This window comes from Sarcophilus harrisii, chromosome 4 (genome assembly GCF_902635505.1).
Source record: "Sarcophilus harrisii chromosome 4, mSarHar1.11, whole genome shotgun sequence".
Taxonomy (NCBI): Eukaryota; Metazoa; Chordata; class Mammalia; order Dasyuromorphia; family Dasyuridae; genus Sarcophilus; species Sarcophilus harrisii.
The window spans coordinates 252726419-252744467 of NC_045429.1; the positions used below are offsets into that span (position 1 = coordinate 252726419).

An 18049-nucleotide genomic window follows, 5' to 3' on the forward strand; every position below is an offset into this window, starting at 1 on the left:
CCACTGCAGCTGACTGACTTCTGGTTCTGGGTAGACATGGCCCAGTGCTATGTTTTTCTGGGATTCAGTGGCTCACTATTTGCCTTTTGTGTTTACTTTCAATGTCTCACAGGCAATCAGCTTTACCACTAGCTTATAACCAGGACAGAGTAGTCCAAGATCCTTCCAAAGGATTGCCTAGTGCATAGACCCCTTTCTCCCTAAATTGTGACTGGGCTCTGCTGCCCCCTCCCTGCATGATTGAAACAAACTTTTTCTGAAGTTCTTCCAAAGTATTTTCTTCTGGAAATTTGTTACACTCCAAATATCTGTGGGTTCCGTGCCTCCAAACCAGTTCAGAGGCTTGATCAGGTGTTGATCTGTGGAACACAAAGTGACATTCAGATAAAGACATGTCTATTTTCCACCATCTTGGCTCACTGCCCTTCCCTAAGGAGTATTGATGCAAAAATTTTAAATAAAATATTAGCAAAGGGATTATAGCAATTTATTAGCAGAATAATATACTGAATTATGTGGGATTTATGTGAGTAATGAAAGGCTGGTTCAATATCAGGAAAACTATTACCATAATTGACCATATCAATACTAAACTCAACAAAAATCAAATGATAACCTCAATAGATGCAGAAAAATATTTTTTAACAAAATACAGCACCCATTCCTATCAAAAACGCTAGAGATTACAGGGATAACGGGAGCTTTCCTTAAAATAGTAGGCAGTATCTATCTAAACTCTACAACAAGCATTAATTGTAATGGAGAAAAGCTGGACATTGTCAATAAGATCAGGGGTGAAACAAGAGTGCCCATTATCACCACTATTATTCAACATTGTACTAGAAATGTTGGCTTTAACAATAAGAAAAGAAAAAGAAATTAAGGGAATTAGAATAGGCAGAAAAGAAATAAAACTCTCTTTGCAGCTGATATGATCTTTGCATCTTTGCATCTTTGCAGATGATATGATGATATACTTAGAGAATCCCAAAAAATCATCCAAATATCTACTGGAAACAATTCACAGTTTTCACAATGTTTCAGAGTATAAAATAAGCCCACACAAATCATGAGCATTTCTGCATATTATTGACAAAACCCATCAACAAGAGAGAGAAAGAGAACTGTGAACAAAATAAAATAATTGGGTTTCTGACAAGCCAAATCTAAGAACTATATGAACACAATTACAAAACACTCCTCATAAGATAAAATCAGATCTAAACAATTGGAAAAAATATTAATTGTTCATGACTAGACCCAGCCAATATAATAAAAATGACAATTTTGCCTAAATTGGTCCACTTGTTCAATGCCATACCAATCAAACTGCCAAAACATTATTTTATAGAATTAGAAAAAAATAACAAAATTTGTCTTGCAGAACAAAAGATCAAGAATATCAAGGGAATTAGTGAAAAAAATACAAAGGATGGTGGCTTAGCAGTACCAAACCTAAAACTATATTATAAAGCAGCAGTAATCAAAACCATTTGATACTGGCTAAGAAATAGAGTGTGGGATAAGTAGAATAGATTAGATATACATGACACGATAATCAAAGCCTATAGCAGTCTAGTATTTGATAAACCCCCAAAATCTAGCTTCTGGAATAAGTACTCACTATTTGACAAAAATTGTTGGGAAAACTGGAAAATAATATGTCAGAAATGCATTTAGACCTACATCTCATACCTCATATTAAAATAAGGTCAAAAATGGATACAATGGATACATCTTTACAGTCAGTGTTTTGATAAAGGTCTCATTTCTTAAATATATAAAGAGCTGTGTCAAATTTATAAGAATACAAGTCATTTCTCAATTGATAAATGGTCAAAAGATATGAACAGACAATTTTCACATGACAAAATTTAAGCCATTTATAGTTATATGAAAAAATATATTAAGTCATTATTGATTAGAGAAATGCAAATTAAAACAACTGTTAGGTACCATTTCACACCTCTAAGATTGGCTTAGATGACAGGAAAAGTTCATGATAAATGTTGGAGGGGATGTAGGAAAACTGGGACACTAATGCATTATTACTGGAGTTGTGAAATGATGCAGCCATTTTGGAGAGCAATCTGAAACTATGCCCAAAGGGCTATAAAATTATGCATACTCTTGTCCTAGTTGCGCCATTACTAAATGTATCCCAAGGGAATCTTAAAGGAGGGAAAAGAGCCCATATGTACAAAAATGTTTGTAGCAGCTCTTTTTGTGGTAGCAAAAAATTGGAAAATGATTAGATGTCCATCAATTGGGGAAAATTTTGAACAAATTGTAGTTTATGAAAGTAATGGAATATTATTGTTATGTAAAAATGATGAACAATCTGATTTTAGAAAGGCCTTGAAAGATTTCCATGAACTGAATGAAACATGCAGAACAAGGAACATATTATACACAAAAACAGCAAGAATGTGGGATGATCAACTATGAAAGTCTTGATTCTTCTCAGTATTTCAGCGATCCAAAGCAATCCCAATAGACTTTGGATAGAAAATGCCATCTGCTTCCAGAAAAAGAACTGAGACAGATGTAAATCAATAGATGCTACATTCACTTTTTTTTTTGTTTCTCTCTCTCTCTCTCTCTCTCTCTTTTTTTTTTAGCATCTCATGTTTTTCTCTTTTGCTCTGATTTTTTCTCTCCCAACATGATTTGTAAAATTGATATGTATTAAAAATAAATAAATTTACAAAAAAGTATTCTTATATCAGGTTTAGGATTTAGCTAAGGAAAGACACTACAAATGAAATATAACCTGAATTTCTCTGAAGTTTCAAATTTGAAGAAGCAAATTTTAATCATATAATAGCAGAATTATCTAGGGACCTCTAGATTTGGAGGCAGAGAAGCAGAGCCACCTTTAGAGCTGTCTAAGAAAAGATAGCTAGGTATCAGACAACTACATGAGATATCTGGGACTCAAATGTATTGATTAAATAGACATTAAGAATACTTTACTAGGATACAAGGAGACTTGCTATCAGTTAATATTGCTAATAATTATTGTATTGCTTTAGTCTTTTGTTTCAAGATGTTTATGTTTTCTTGATTGTCTTGTTGAATCTCCCTTCTCAGAATTAGTCGTTTAAGTAGTTTGATCTGCATGTGACTTAATTATGCAAATATGAGAATTGTGAGAAAAACTTTATTGCATTGTTCGAACCTAATACTTCATGACTGGGAATTTGGACCATCTTTATATGCTTAACTAAGGATCTATGTTATATTGAACAGAAATTCAGATTGAAAGATTCATGCAAGGATTTTTCTCTAAGGGGCCTTACCAGGTCCTTTTGACCACAGTTGTCAAATTTGTGGATATGTACTCATGACTCATCTAAAGAAAGCCCCTGCTCTTGATAGGATAGCAGAACTCTCCATGAACCTCAAAGTTCATCTATAGCTAGAAGTAATTAACAGCCAGATTAGACAGCTGTCCCACAATTCCAAATGAGAGCTAAGTACACTGTCCTAGTTTATTTTCCTCTTTCCCTTTTTAATATGTTCACCCTAAAGCCCTGATTTAAGCATGTGTTGGCATTTTCTTCTTCTATATTCTTGTCCCCCACCTTTTTTGCTTGCATGTGAAAAAATAACTAGTGATACTTGAGATACATCTCCACAATAAGTCCCTTCAAGGAATCTCCTAGGTTTGTTCTCATCCTAGCATTGCACTCCTCACTTGGCATTTTGGTTTATACTTCCCCTCCCTTATTGGACATAAAGAACCTATAGTTCTTTAAGACTCCGTACTTTTGACCAAAAGAGGGAAATGTTGAGATATTAGGTAATATCTTTTTTTTTCCCCTGAAGTAAGACCCAGCAAGTGTACTGTGCCCCGAGCTTAGCATAACAATAATCCTTTAAACTCATCCTGTGGGTTATATCACTCATAGCAAAATCCCAGGACTGTGTCTGGTCATGAAGTCCCACTATGAATTAAATTTGTCATATTGTTATTGTTACCACATCATTGCCAGAGCTGTGATTGCTCACTGTGAAGCTATAAGTATTGAGACTTTCCTACAGTGCCTCAAGCTCCCCCTCAAGAGCAGCCTCTCACACGTATATCCTTGCTTGCAAGCGTTTTCCCTCACTTTGAAATTAAACTTCTGTTCTGATTTCTGACTCTTCTGTCTTTGGCCTGTTTTGTTTGGCTCCAGTTACCCACAGGTTAAAGATGTTAGCTCTCTTGCAGAGTTAGAAGGGTGAGTTGTCCCTTCATGTATATTTCTTATGTATGAATCTCTATGCATGCTCACTTTTCCTGTTGATGGTATGCATATTTAAGGACAGGATAAGAGTCAGAAAACAACAGTGTGGAGAAATTGAGATCCAGACAACATTATCTTTAATTTGGGATTAATATCTGATTATAATAATAAACTGTTAAAAATAAAATTAAGCAAAGTAAAAAGTAACCAATATTAGAGAGCTCTCTGAATTCATATTTAGAGATAGTGAAGTTAAAAAAAAGCTACTCCTCAAGATAGCAGGTAGGAATAAAACAGAAGAGTCTTGAAAAATAGGAAATTAGACATATTCACAAGCATAAAATAAAGATCAGAAGTGAAATGTGATTGATTTAAAGAAAATTAATGTTGGATTATGGAAGAATTTTAAAAGTCAAATAGAGGCATTTATACTTGCCTCTAAAGCCAGTGGAGTTTATTAAACAGAGATATAATATAATTTGGTCTAATCTTTAGAAAAATTGCTTTAGCAGCTAAGAAGGATGGATTAGAATAGGTCTTTAAATAAAATGAAAACTATGAGATAAGTGTTATAATTTATGAGTTGCCACTAAAGCTGTCTTTTAGAAAATCATATTACTGCAATACAATGAAATCATATTGAGAACAAGAAAAAGAAAATATAAGTAAATTTAGATTCAAATAAAAAATTTTAAAATAAAAAATCCTCAAATAAACACAAAAACAGAAATCATGAAAATCCAAGAGGAATAAATAGATGGTTCTTAGATAAAGAAATGCTAGTGGTGAATAACCAAATGAAAAAAATTACTATTAATAATAGGAATGCAAATCAAAATACATCTGAAGTTCCACTTCACACCCATCATATTGGCAAAGATCACAAATGAGGAAAATAATTATTGTTAGAGGGGTTGTAGGAGGACAGCCACACTAGTGTGCTGCTGGTGCAGCAGGGGACTGGCTTAATCTTTCTGGAAAATAGTTTCTAACTATACCTAAAAAGTGATTAAAGCTCTCTCTCTCTCTCTCTCTCTGTCTCTCTCTCTCTCTCTGTCTCTCTCTCTCTCTGTCTCTCTCTCTCTCTCTCTCTCTCTCTCTCTCTCTCTTTCCTTCCTCCCCAGGTGTTTACATAAATAAAACATTTTTTAAAAAGAACATTCATAAAACATATTAAAATGTTTAAGAGAAGGAGATGGACTAGAAATAAAGAAAGGTTCAAAATCAGAATAAATTGTTACTTAGTTATACTTGGTTATAATTACCGAAAAACAGGTTATGAAGTAGAAGTTTAGAGTTTTTTGTAAAGTCCTCTTTCATGTGCTTCAGGAAGAAGAAAACCCAGATATTTAAAAACTGAAAACAAAAAGTTAACAATATGAATATAACTAAGCTTTTTTATGCTAAGAAAAGAAATAAAATGTGCTAATTTTATTTTTAAAATTAATAAGAATAAATAGCTAAACTTAGGTGCTATTATTTTCATTTTAAAGATGAGAAACCTGAGGTATGCAGGGAAGTGATTTGCTGAGGATAACACAGCTATTGAGTTTCTGAGGATGGATTTGAATTTAGGTCTTAGTGTTCTTTTCACCATCCCAACTAGCTGCTGGTTTAATAATCTTAAATTACTAAATAAAAAAATGATAAAGTATCATCATACTCTTAAGCCCATGGGATCTTCCCCTATGACTTGTAACTGAAACTTTTTATATATGAAATTTTTTTTAAGAATGTGAGCTCTTTTAGAGTAGGGACTGTAATTCTTTTCTATTTATATTATCACCCTTTAGCACAGTGGGTTTATGATTTTTTTCATTCATCATTTAAAAAATTTAAAATAAAATACTTAGCAGAAGGTCTAGTAATGAATGAAAAAAAAATCACTGTGACCATATTAGATCTCTACCAAAATGGAAAGGATATTTTCAAAGTAAAACAGAAATAATTATAAATATAATAAATCATCTTAATAAGAGAAAAATGATTATGAATATAGAAAAGTTCTGAAAATATGCAGCATCTATTTTTACCATAAACACTAAAAATCATAGAAATGAAATGACACTTCCTTAATATTATTAAAGTACATAACACTAAAACTAAGATGAGATATAAAGTAAGAATATTATCTATAGGATATATATCTTTTCCTCCCCCATCTTTACTGTGAGATAATTGTAACTTCTCTGAGGAGCATTTTCAGGACAACTATTAGCACCTACCAGTACCTTAACTCTAAGATGACAACCACTTCCTATGGTTACTGAATGTTTGTCATCTTTGGGGAAATTATGGGAAATTATCCAGTACAGTCACTCCTTCCCCACCTACATAATAATCTCCTGTGTTTAGGATCACTGAGGAAGTCCTAATTGGACTTCCTGATTAAAAGTATGCTGAGCCTAAACTGTTCAAAAGCTGATAAGAAGTTCAGAAATAATATCGCACAGCTCAATCATTTATACCTTTGCTAGTTAATACTGCTTAAATCTTTAAGGTCCAATTAAATAGCAAAATTTTGATGATAAGTGGTATCAGAAATGAGAATTAATATATATGTATACTTACACAGGCACATATATTACATACCTACACATTTTATATATATATATATATATATATATATATATATATATATAGACATACACATTACACACACACATATGTGCATTGAATTTAATAGATAAGAAAGAACTAATAATTCTCTACTTACATTCTGCTAATGAGTACTTTTGCCATCAGGAACTGTTACAAACAGAAATGATTTCTGTTCTACACAAACCGGAAAGTTAATTAGACATGAAAAGTCTTCACAAACATGCTTTTAAAGTTTCAAATCTGCTCTTTTAGAAATAAGAAACTTTTAACGCACTTAGCGAAATGACCAGAGTGAGAAAACTTTCTTAGAAAAAAAACAAGCTAAAGTTAAGAAACATTTGTTAAATATGTGTCAGGCACATTTATACCCATTTGACTTGTAATTGAAACCTTTTGTATATCATATCTCTTTGGAATGTGAACTCATCAGAAAGGACACATTTGTATCTTGAGGATATAAATAAGAGCAGAAAGGCAAGCTCCTGTCAACCAGGAGCTTACATTCTAATGGAGAAAGACAAAACACTTAGAAAACACTGAAAAGTTGGGGTGGAAGAAATTCTGGCAGTTGTGAGTAATATTGGAAGGGTGGGAAAATGTTTCAATGTAAGAGCTGATGATGCAGTCAAAGAATGATACATGACTTACCTAGATCCTGTCTCAAGATGGAGATTCCTAAAGAAATTTATGAATGTAAGAAGGGGGCAGCTGGGGAAGAGAGAGAGAAGGCAGCTGGGGCATATGGATGGAAGCTAATGAATAAAAACAAAACTACCAAATGTTGGTGAATTAGAAAAATCTTATTACCTTGATGAACTAGGGAATTATTTCCTAGGACCCAGACATATTTGATGAGTTTTCAAAAGAACAAATTCAATTTATATGAATAAAGATGTTCTAAATCACTAATATGAAAATTTATAATTTTAACAATTGAGCCATCACTTCAAATGATCAACTTGAGTAAAATAATAAAAATGATAAAAAATACTCAATGTTGAAGAGATTGTGCAAAATAAAACACATTGATACACTACTGGTAAAACTATGAATTGATAGACCTAATTGAGAAAAAAATAAAATTATTCAGGAGAAGTCTTTAACCTATTCACACTCCTAGAATCAGGCTGTCATTTCCCTTCAAGGTCTAGGGGGAACTTGTGAAATTGGAAATGCCTCTTTTTTTTCATTACAAAAGATAAATTTGCTATAAATAGGATCAATAAAAAATAATGGAAAAAATTTTAATATTCTCAGACACTTTTTTCCTTAGTGTGCTAAGGTGTGCCAGGGGAAAAACATGAAGTATAATTTTTCTGTTTAAACAGCATTTACATGGCTCTAGTTACTAAAGCATTTGCTGACTGTTTCAGGGAAAAACAAAAGAACAACAAAACTTTGCATTTAAATTTAATTTCTCACTCTTTTCCATAACTCTTTACTCCTTTTGCAATATTTTTAATATCATCATCTCAATTCCTAGACTAGAGGAGGACTCTGGACACACTTGCCAGTTTAATTATTCTCAGTGTTACTATTACTGGGATATTGTATTCTTAGTGCAGCAGCAAGAGAGTGGTACCTCTCCCCTGCCCCCTAAATTATTATTTAAAAAAATATTATTCTTATTTTCAAAATGTATGCAAAGATGATTTTTAATATTTATCCTCATAAAACCTTGTGTTCCAAATTTTTTTCCCTTCCTTCTCTCCATTCCCTCCTCTAGATTGTAAGTAATCCAATATAAGCTAGACATGTACAATTCTTCTATACATATTTCCACAATTATCATGCTGCACAAGAAAAATTAGATCAAAAAAGAAAAAAAATGAGAAAAAACAAAATGCAAGCAAACAACAACAAAAAGAATGAAAATACTATGTTGTGATACACATTCAATCTCTACAATCCTCTATATAGGTGCAGATGGCTCTCTTCATCACAAGGCCTTTGGAACTGGCCTGAATCATCTCGTTGAAAAAAGCCACCTCCATAAGAATTGATCATTGTATAATTTTGATGTTGCCATGTTCAGTGACTTTTTGGTTCTACTCATTTGACTTAGAATCAGTTCATGTAAGTCTCTTAAATTCTCTCAGAAATAATTTTGCTGATTGTTTTTTATAGAACAATAATATTCCATAATGTTCACATAGTGTAACATATTGAACCACTCCCCAAACGATGGGCATCCACTCAATTTCCAGTTTCTTGCCACCATTAAAAAATGTAGCTACAATCATTTTTGCACATATGGGTCCCTTTTGGAGGTATCTCTTTTCTAATGTTAGCCACCAGTGACTAATAACCTATTATCATTTAATTTTAATTTTTACTAATCAGTCATAACTAATTAAAGTTAAAAAAGGATAATTGCTCCAAAGATCTTGCAAGAAAAAAGTACAAACACCTACCACTCCTTAATACCTCAAAAGCAGACTATACTTGAAATATAGGTAGAGTGGTGTTGGATGACATGGTTTCTAAATAGCATCACTTTTGCTAAGTTTGGATCTAAATGTATCTTTGCTATTACTTGGCTGAATCTAAAAGGTCTATTCTTGGGGACATCAATACTAGCCTAACTACAAAAGTCTCTATAGATGTGATTCCTAGACTCTTGAATCCTCTACTGCCTCTCTATTGACTCTTCAAAATGCACTGACCATAGGTTCCAGATTATTTTCCTTCATCTAAAACAAAAGAATAAATATCAAAACAAGAATCGAGGCCCATGCTCATGGATCCATAATGATGGTTTTTGAGGAGAGGACTCAAGACTTCTTTGTCTGTCATGATAAATGAGACAAACCAAAAGTGAGCGTCCACTAAAGGGGAGGTCAAGACTGGGTCTTTTCAAAGTTAGTACAAATCTTCTGCAAGCAGAATCCCTAGCTTCCTTTTTGTGGGGACCTGCATCAGGTGATGGATGCATTCTTCAAGTGCTCATCTTGTAGGGACAGGTTGCATTAGCCAATCATTTGTCACAAGAGGAAACTCTAATAGCTTTAAACTGTACTGTGATTTTTGGAACATGCTGTATAAAAAACAATTAAATACAAAAAATAAAAATAGCTTAGGAAGATTAGGTATTTGCTGGGGAAGGGGTTATTAGCATGGATCAGGTAGTGATTGAACTGAGACATGAGGGACTTAGATTCTGTAAGGTGGAGGGCTATCTGTGAGAGACAAGATGCCACTAATAAAAGTATCTTACCATTAGGGCTTTAAAGATTATAAAACATAACCTTAATAAGCTAGGAGTGCAAGTGCTCATATCCACACTTTTAGGTGAAGAAGGCAAGGCTTGAATAATTTTGAAGTGTCTTGCCCACAGTCACAGCATGAGTTAGTGGCATAATAAGGACTCAATATTTTTCTTTCAGTTAAATACTACACTCCCTTTATTAGTGGGTTTGCCTGTTCATCTCCCTGAGAATTGACTTTCCTACTACTTGGTTGAATCCAAAAAGTCTATTCTTGGGGCATCAATACTAGCCTGCCTACAAGTAGATATTTTTAAAATGTTGAAATGAAAGATAACTTCAGATGGACTGAAATAGATTATCTAATAATGATCTAGTGATCCCTCCTTTCATGTATGCCTTTCAGGCTATTTATTATTCTTTTTACCATTTCCTTACTTTCCCCTTCAATACATTCCTTTATATTAATTTTAATTATATTTCATGGATATAACTTTCTGATCAGGTGTAATTTGCCCTGAGTCTAGAAGCACTCTGATAATGGTGCTGTAGAGAACCCCTCAGGACCTTTAAGTCTTCTTCAAGTGATATAGTCAGCCTAGAAGAATCATGTTGTCCAGTTGTTGAATACACATCTTACTTTGAGTACGTGATGATTTTTGGTAATTGCTACATGCTTAGAAATAGTATACAATTTTAATATTTAGATTAAATCTGACCTGACCATGGAGACTTTATGACTTTATGCATTTCCATTTCCTGAAGAAAAGAAGGAAGAAAAGAAAAGAAGTAGGATAGCTAAGGGATGGGGGATTAATTGGGCAAAGTGTCAAGGATTCTTAAAGGAACATTTCCCATACCCATATTTTTGTTAATTAATCTCCTGGGAATAACAAATGTATTTATCAAAAATAAAAAAAGAAACAAAAAAGAAAATCTAAATATAGAGGATATTGAGAAGAGTGAATTCTTAAGTGTTACCCTAGTTTCAGAGAATGTGGTGGTCTTAGGAACAGAGGATAAAGAAACTTCCTTCTTAATATCTCAGTGCAAGCCAAGGTCTTACTGAGAGAAGTCTCTGTTTGATCTACTCACTTGGGAGTAGGCAGGGAACAGAATTGAGAATCAAAGGAGCTTTTCTTGAATTGTAGTGCAATGATAGCTCACCTTAGCATGAAAGAGAGGAGAGGGATGGCAAAAATACCTTTTTTTTTTTTTTTTTTTTTTTTTTTTTTTTTTTACTAAATATCGAGGAAGAAAGGAATGCCTGTTCAGGAACACATCTCTTATAATTCTTAAAACATTTGCTGTCGGTAATAAAATTTCTGAGCACCAAGGCAGAAACTTCAAAGACTATTCCTCTTTGTTAATGGAAACAACATTGATTCGATTATATTGACCAAAATCTACAGACTGAAGGATTTCTATTGTATTTTTGCTGTTTAAGTAATCAAGAAAGATCTGAGTTTTGTTTGTGTGAAACTGACTAATGATACACAGTGAAATTGGTATTTCGTTGTGAAGGGTTTTCTCTGAGGAGAGTTCTCATTTGCTGTTATTTCACAATAAAGTAATGTACAGATCTCCTCTTTGTTTCTAAAGGGAATTGTCTACCATATTTTTGAAAATGAATGAGACATTCAACTAAGAGATTGCTCTCCTTTAGCTACTCGGTAAGCAAAATTCTAATTAAGTTCTCCCAACTATCATGTCAGTGTAGCCTCTCTGGACTAGGGCAAACAGCGTGTTTCCCCGCTCTTTCCCCAACCTCCTCATTGTATTTCGTGTCTCCATTTTCGGAGTTCTGCTCGATCCTTTTCTGCTTCTGGGTTCAATTTCCAAACAGTATTTCGCAGGTCTTTGTACTCATTCTGTCTTCGCCAAATTCAAATACCAGGGATCTGGAACTCTTCTGGATGGATTAGCCGCGAATCTGAGCATGCTCAGGGTCAGGTTCTGGACTCTAGGAGGAAGCATTGGCTCTTTGGGACAGTGATCCAAAACCCACGCTCAAGCTTTCAGAGCCGGAAAGAGAGTGGGAGGGTGGGGGGCGGTGAGCCGGAGACCTTATCTCTCAGACTCCGCCTCCCCAAGACACAGAGAAAGTTTCAGAATGCAGCTAGTTGAGTCTTCCATCCACTAGGCTGCTGAGAGGCGGCCAGTGCTAGAAAAGCAACGGAGGGACGTAGCTGGATTGGAACACAGGTTTCTCTCAGTCTTTCTGCATAGTGTCCTTTGGGGAAGCTTGCGAGCTCTGGATTGCCTCACCTGCCCAGAAGAATTTGAGGGTTGTGGGAAGTGTGGAGCGCTCTGCTGGCTGCTGACTCCTCTCTTCTCGTTCCCGGCTATTTGGGCTCCCCTTGAGAGCTCCAGGTAAGAATCCTGGAAGGCACGCGCCTAGCCTCCCAGCCTTATTTGACAGCTCTGCCAACTTCTCTGTAGTCCGGACGAGGGCATAAGGGCGAATGAATAGAATCCTTGCTGTCCTTGATTTGTCCAACCTGCATTTTACTTGCCCGGAGAAGGAAGAGAAGAGAGGAAATAGAGCAGCCCCAGGAAAGCTGATGCCTAGAGAGGATAGGGCAAGGATATTAGTGCGTACCCATTTACCAATTAAAAGATTCGTCTGGGGAGAAATTCTGCTTCTGCTTTAGTCTCTTGGTTTTTACTGGTGAGGAGTGTGTGTGTGTGTGTGTGTGTGTGTGTGTGTGTGTGTAGTGGCGGTGAGGTAGTAGTGTTGGGATCGGGAAAAGGAGAGAACAGAGGATAAGGTGACATGATTTTAAAGCAATTCCAGAGATACTTTTGTTAGAGATCCCCCTTCACTCTTCTGCCTCCAGAAGTGTTTTTTGCCTTTCACTAGAAGTGAGCAAAAAAGATCCAAGACTGGGAATTCAGGTGGCTGTGATACCACTTAAAAAAAAGTTTTTAAAGTGTGTGTGTGTGTGTGTGTGTGTGTGTGTGTGTGTGTGTTCTAAATCCCTTTAGATGAAGCCATATGGTTCCTTTTTAGGATAATGGTTTTAAAAAGGTATTAAAATATGATTACAAAAGAGACCGATTATGCTAAAATAGTTATACAATTTTTTTTTAGAAGTTCTAGGGTCATTGGTTAAGAAGTCCTGCCTTAAAATAATAGACACCTATAAAAACAAACGCAAAGAAACAAAACCCTTCCTGGTTGTCTGTGCGAAGGGGTGGGAGTACTCAGGAACCTGAAGGTACTACTGGTCAAAGCTCTACCCATATCTATGTATTCTGCAGACTTTAAAGTTTCAGTATTTTTTTTTTCCTAGAAAAGACTAGGAGGGGTGGAGATATGACCACCTTCTTGGATTCTATTATTATTATTATTTCTTAACGTAATGAAATTTGCTACCTTGAAAGAGTAGTGGGAGTAGTGGGCCTTTTTATTTTTTCTCTTAAACCAAGGAAATGAAGCCAGAGAAGGGGGTGTATGTATTAGTTATCTAGTTGTAGTAACATGAAAATCTGGCACTGCACAGGGGCAAACATATTGGATGATTCAGCAGCATTTCTGTCATGCTTTGCAGATGTTAAGCTTTATGGTTTAGAATAATTTTTCTTCCTTAATTAAACTTTTAGAACTTAGGTTGCATATGAAATCAACTCCTTCCAAAGTCCTTCTGAAGAAACTTTAGCTATGTGGAGATGAATTTCAGACATGCTATATGCAGTTTTGTAGAAGTTTGGAAATTCATGATGGCTAGCTAAAAATTTCATCTGTTGCTAAGCTGTGAGTACAAAAATAGATAAAATTGACTTTGCAAATGGTCTTAAATGGATTAGAAAATCTAAAACTGGATTAAAAAATCTTGAATAGGCACTGGTCCAGTCACAACACATTTGTGCTGTGGTGAATACAGTGCTAGTTGTACCAAGACTTTTTGTTCAGAGCAACAGGATGACTCTTAGTGATGTTGTTGTTCATGCCAGTTTTTGGTAAATGCCAGTAGACATGTTAAAGAGAGGTACCCATCTGACATTTAACTAACCCTGAAAACTTACATACATAATATGTTCAGACTTCAGTTTGTGCATGTACATGTTGTACATGCCCTTTAGTTAATCCCTCTGTCCTGCCAGAATATAGTTATATGGGCACTGCAAATTTGTTTCCATGATCAAATTTTACTCATTGTGTAGAGTTCTGTGTCAATATGTGCTCCAGGAATTGTTGTGAACTCTGCAGCTATATGGTCCTTGCTATCAAGCTACATCAATGCAACAGTTCAAAACAAAAGCTGATAAATGCAGTGAAACTGGCTAGAGGAAGGTTCCCTTTTGAAGGGTGTTTATGTTCCCAGTCAATACATAGCCAAGGAAGTTATCCTTGTAAAATAAAGAACTGGATGATAAAATGACATACTCTCATCAATGAAAAAATCAGGTTTACAAGTGACTATGGATTTTCCAGGCTTCTAAATGATGAAATGAACTGAAACGTTATATATATACATGTCAGAATTTGTCTAAGATAATATAAGAGAAAGTAATTGAGGACCCAGGGTGAGAAAAAAACCCATACTGGGTCTGATTTGGGGGATAAAGGGAATTTTATTCACTCATTCATTAATTTACTCATTCATTCATTCATGTTTTCTTGTTTATTTATTGCTAAACTTGTGATTCCATTGGTATAAAGAACATTCAGTGAAGAAACTTCCCCTGCTCATGCTAGTAGACAAGGTATAGCTTTAGAGTTTCCTGAGGACACTAAGTTTAAAAGACTGTTAAAATGCCCAGCTGAAGCATGCATTAAACTCAGGTTTTCAAATCTGAAAGCTTCTTCAAATTCTCTGCACAATGATGGCTTTATTTTCAGATGATACCATCCATGAGATTGTTTCTTTCTCTATTTGTAATAATTCTAGAATTGCTTAAATAATGCAAAAATGAAAAATAAGGAAAACAATTTCTTTTAATACAATTTTATTGTAATTGACCTGAGTGACCTTCAGGGTCACAAAGTTCTTGAGGAAAATATTAATGGTAGAAATTTAAATAAGGCTATGGATTAAAGTTGGAAAGGTCTTAGTGATCATCTAATCCGGGGGTCCTCAAACTACTGCCGCAGGCCAGATGCTTCAGTTGAGGATGTTTATCCCCCTCACCCAGGACTATGAAGTTTATTTAAAGGCCCACAAAACAAAGTTTTTGTTTTTACTATAGTCTGGCCCTCCAACAGTCTGAGGGACAGTGAACTGGCCCCTATTTAAAAAGTTTGAGGACCCCTGATTCTAATCTAAACCCCTCATTTATTACATATATGTACTGTGGATGTATATGCATATATATATATATATATATATATATACACACACACACACACACATACACACATATACATTTATATGAAAACTGGAGGTAAGTGACTTATTCAAAGACACAAAGAGAATAACATGACTGGGATTTTAACTAGGGATCTCTGACCCCCAACCTCAAATGCTTTTTTTCCAATGTGTTATACAACTATGATGTCTTTGTTGACTTCAAGTTCAGTGTTACTTCTCCTATATCATTCTGCTTTTTCAAATATTTCTCATAAAACTCATAATATCATGTTGCTTATATTATTGCAATTATGCACAAATAAATTACACTGAATTCTGATAAAAGACTGCATTTCCTTATGTATACTAGTACTGATTCATATGCCTCATTGTGGTGTAAGATGATCCTAGATTTTCAAAGACTATTATTACCAAAATGGAAAACTGTTGAATATAAGCTAGGTGACAAATATAAATGTCATGTTTATTATCTCTCAAGTTTGCAAAGTATTTTCCTCACAACAACCCTTTGAAGTAGGTATTATGTTAAACATTATTTCCTCTTTACAGGTGTGAAAATAGACAGGTCTCTTGCATAAGCTTGTATGAGCTCTCTTTCTATTTCTCTCTCATACATACATATGACTAGAAAATTGTAGGGCCATGATTTTGATGTAAGTTTTTATTTTTTTTAACTTTTAAACATTTTCACTACTATGAAGTAGAATATCATGAAAGATTCTTAGTTATATCATTCAGTTCTTATAGGATCAATTATCAAAAAATAAATGTAGATATATAGGTCTAACCCTAGTTTTTCTCTTGAACTCTCGTCTTGAAGTATAAATCACCTATTTGATATTTCCAACTGAATATTGCATAAGCATCTCAAATGCAACATATCCAAAACAGAACTCATTATCTTTCCTCTTAACTTGTGAGGTAACACGTTCAATCAGTCAATAAGCATATACCTAATAGGCACACTTAATAAGTGCAGGTTGATTTACTGACTTACATCTCAAGTACCGTATGAGGTTTTTTTTTTTTTTTTTTTTCTTTTTTTCTCATTTCCTCTTTCTTCCCTACAACTGCTAGTGTCTCCTTTGGGAAATTACCTTGTAGTCACCATGTAAATTTTGTCTCTACTGATATGAGCATATTGTCGCCCCTGATTTAGAATATAAGCTCCTTGAAGGTAATAGATGTTTCACTTTTGTCTTTGTGTGCCTGATTTTTGACACAATGATTAGCACATATTAGGTGTTTAATTAATCTTTGTTGATTGAAGGTTAACTGAAAGAGTAAACTAGAAAAATTTAGACAGCTCACCACAAGATGATTAATTTTTTATTTTTATTTTTTAACCAAAGAAACTCGTGGAGATTACCTACTAAAGCATAATGAAACAATGATGGGAAGAACACATATTGTTAAAACTATGGCACTGGACTTGGTGTTAGGAAAACCCAACTTCAAATCTGACTTCAACTGATTATTAGACACTTGACTTTGGATTAATAATTTAGCCTCTTGTATGTCTCATTCTCCTTATCTACAAATGGGTTGGATTTAATGACTTTTAAGGTTTCTTTCGGTTTTAAATCTATTATCTTGTGGTTTTTGAAGCAATATAGTATTACTTGAATGGAATTGCACATGTAGTTAGAAGATTTGGGCTTCATTACCAGGTATGTTTTCAATCTACAAACAAATGTTTTATATGGAAGCCCATTGAGTTTCTTCATCTATAAATGAATTTGACAAATAAATACAATAATTAAAAATTCTCTTGTAAAGTAGGGAGTAAATGACACTAAATGGTTAATAATTCGGATCCTTTAAATGTTGCATTAACTTTTTTTTTTTTTTTTTAAGGCCATTCAGTTATTGACTTATATTTGTTATCATTCAGTTGTTTGGTCATACCCGAAACTTCACGGTTCAGAAAACCCAGAACTTCAGGTCCTTCTGTCCTGTTATCTTCCAAAGCTTGTCTAAGTTCATGTTTGTTGCTTTCATGACACCATCTATCAATTTCATCCTTTACCATGCTCCTCTCTTTTTCTCTTCAGTCTTTCTCAGCATCTGTCTTTTCCAATGAGTCCTGTCTTTCAATTATGTGATTAAATATTTAAACTTCAGCTTCAGTATTTGCCCTTCTGATTTATATGCTAGTTTAGTAATATCCAGGAGAATTTATTTGAAAATTAATGAAGTTCTTTGCATTCCCAAAAACAACTGCAGTAAATTTTGATCCATATGGCAATGAACTTTAAATGCTACCTCTTATTCCCTCTTCTGTGCTGCCCACTGGACTTGCCATTTAATTTGTATAGAAAACTTTGGATGAGAAAACTCTATCAAGCAATGCAAATTACTACCAACTTTTTAGTTTATGATTTAGTGGCCAGGTAGTGCTGAAAGGCTAAGTGATTTGTTCAGTATTACAGGGTCAGCATGTCAGAGATAGAACCTAAATCCATATCATCCTTATCCTGTCTCAATGTCTATCATGCTATGCTGCTTCTTTATGATAATCCTTCTTAAACATATAATTATGATAGTTAATATTAATATAGTGCAGTGAACTCATATGAATACACGCATAGTCAGAAAGATTTATATTCTTGAGTTCTAATCTGGCCTCAGCTGGGCAGGTTATTTAATCTTGTTTACCTCAGTTCCTGCATCTGAAAAATAAGCTGGAGAGAAA

General features: G+C 34.3%; 1 protein-coding gene across 2 annotated transcripts in view; it reads left to right on the forward strand.

Moving 5' to 3' along the window:
* COL21A1 (collagen type XXI alpha 1 chain) overlaps positions 1-18049 on the forward strand; it is a 244718-nt gene that overhangs the window by 241 nt on the left and 226428 nt on the right. The window contains exon 1 of one of the 2 annotated variants that reach the window (XM_031964704.1): positions 11918-12412. The exons of the other annotated variant lie outside the window; for it this stretch is intronic. The gene's annotated coding sequence lies outside the window, so the exon portion shown is untranslated. Of the gene's footprint in view, positions 1-11917; positions 12413-18049 lie in introns of those variants that run through there. 2 annotated transcript variants of the gene reach the window in all.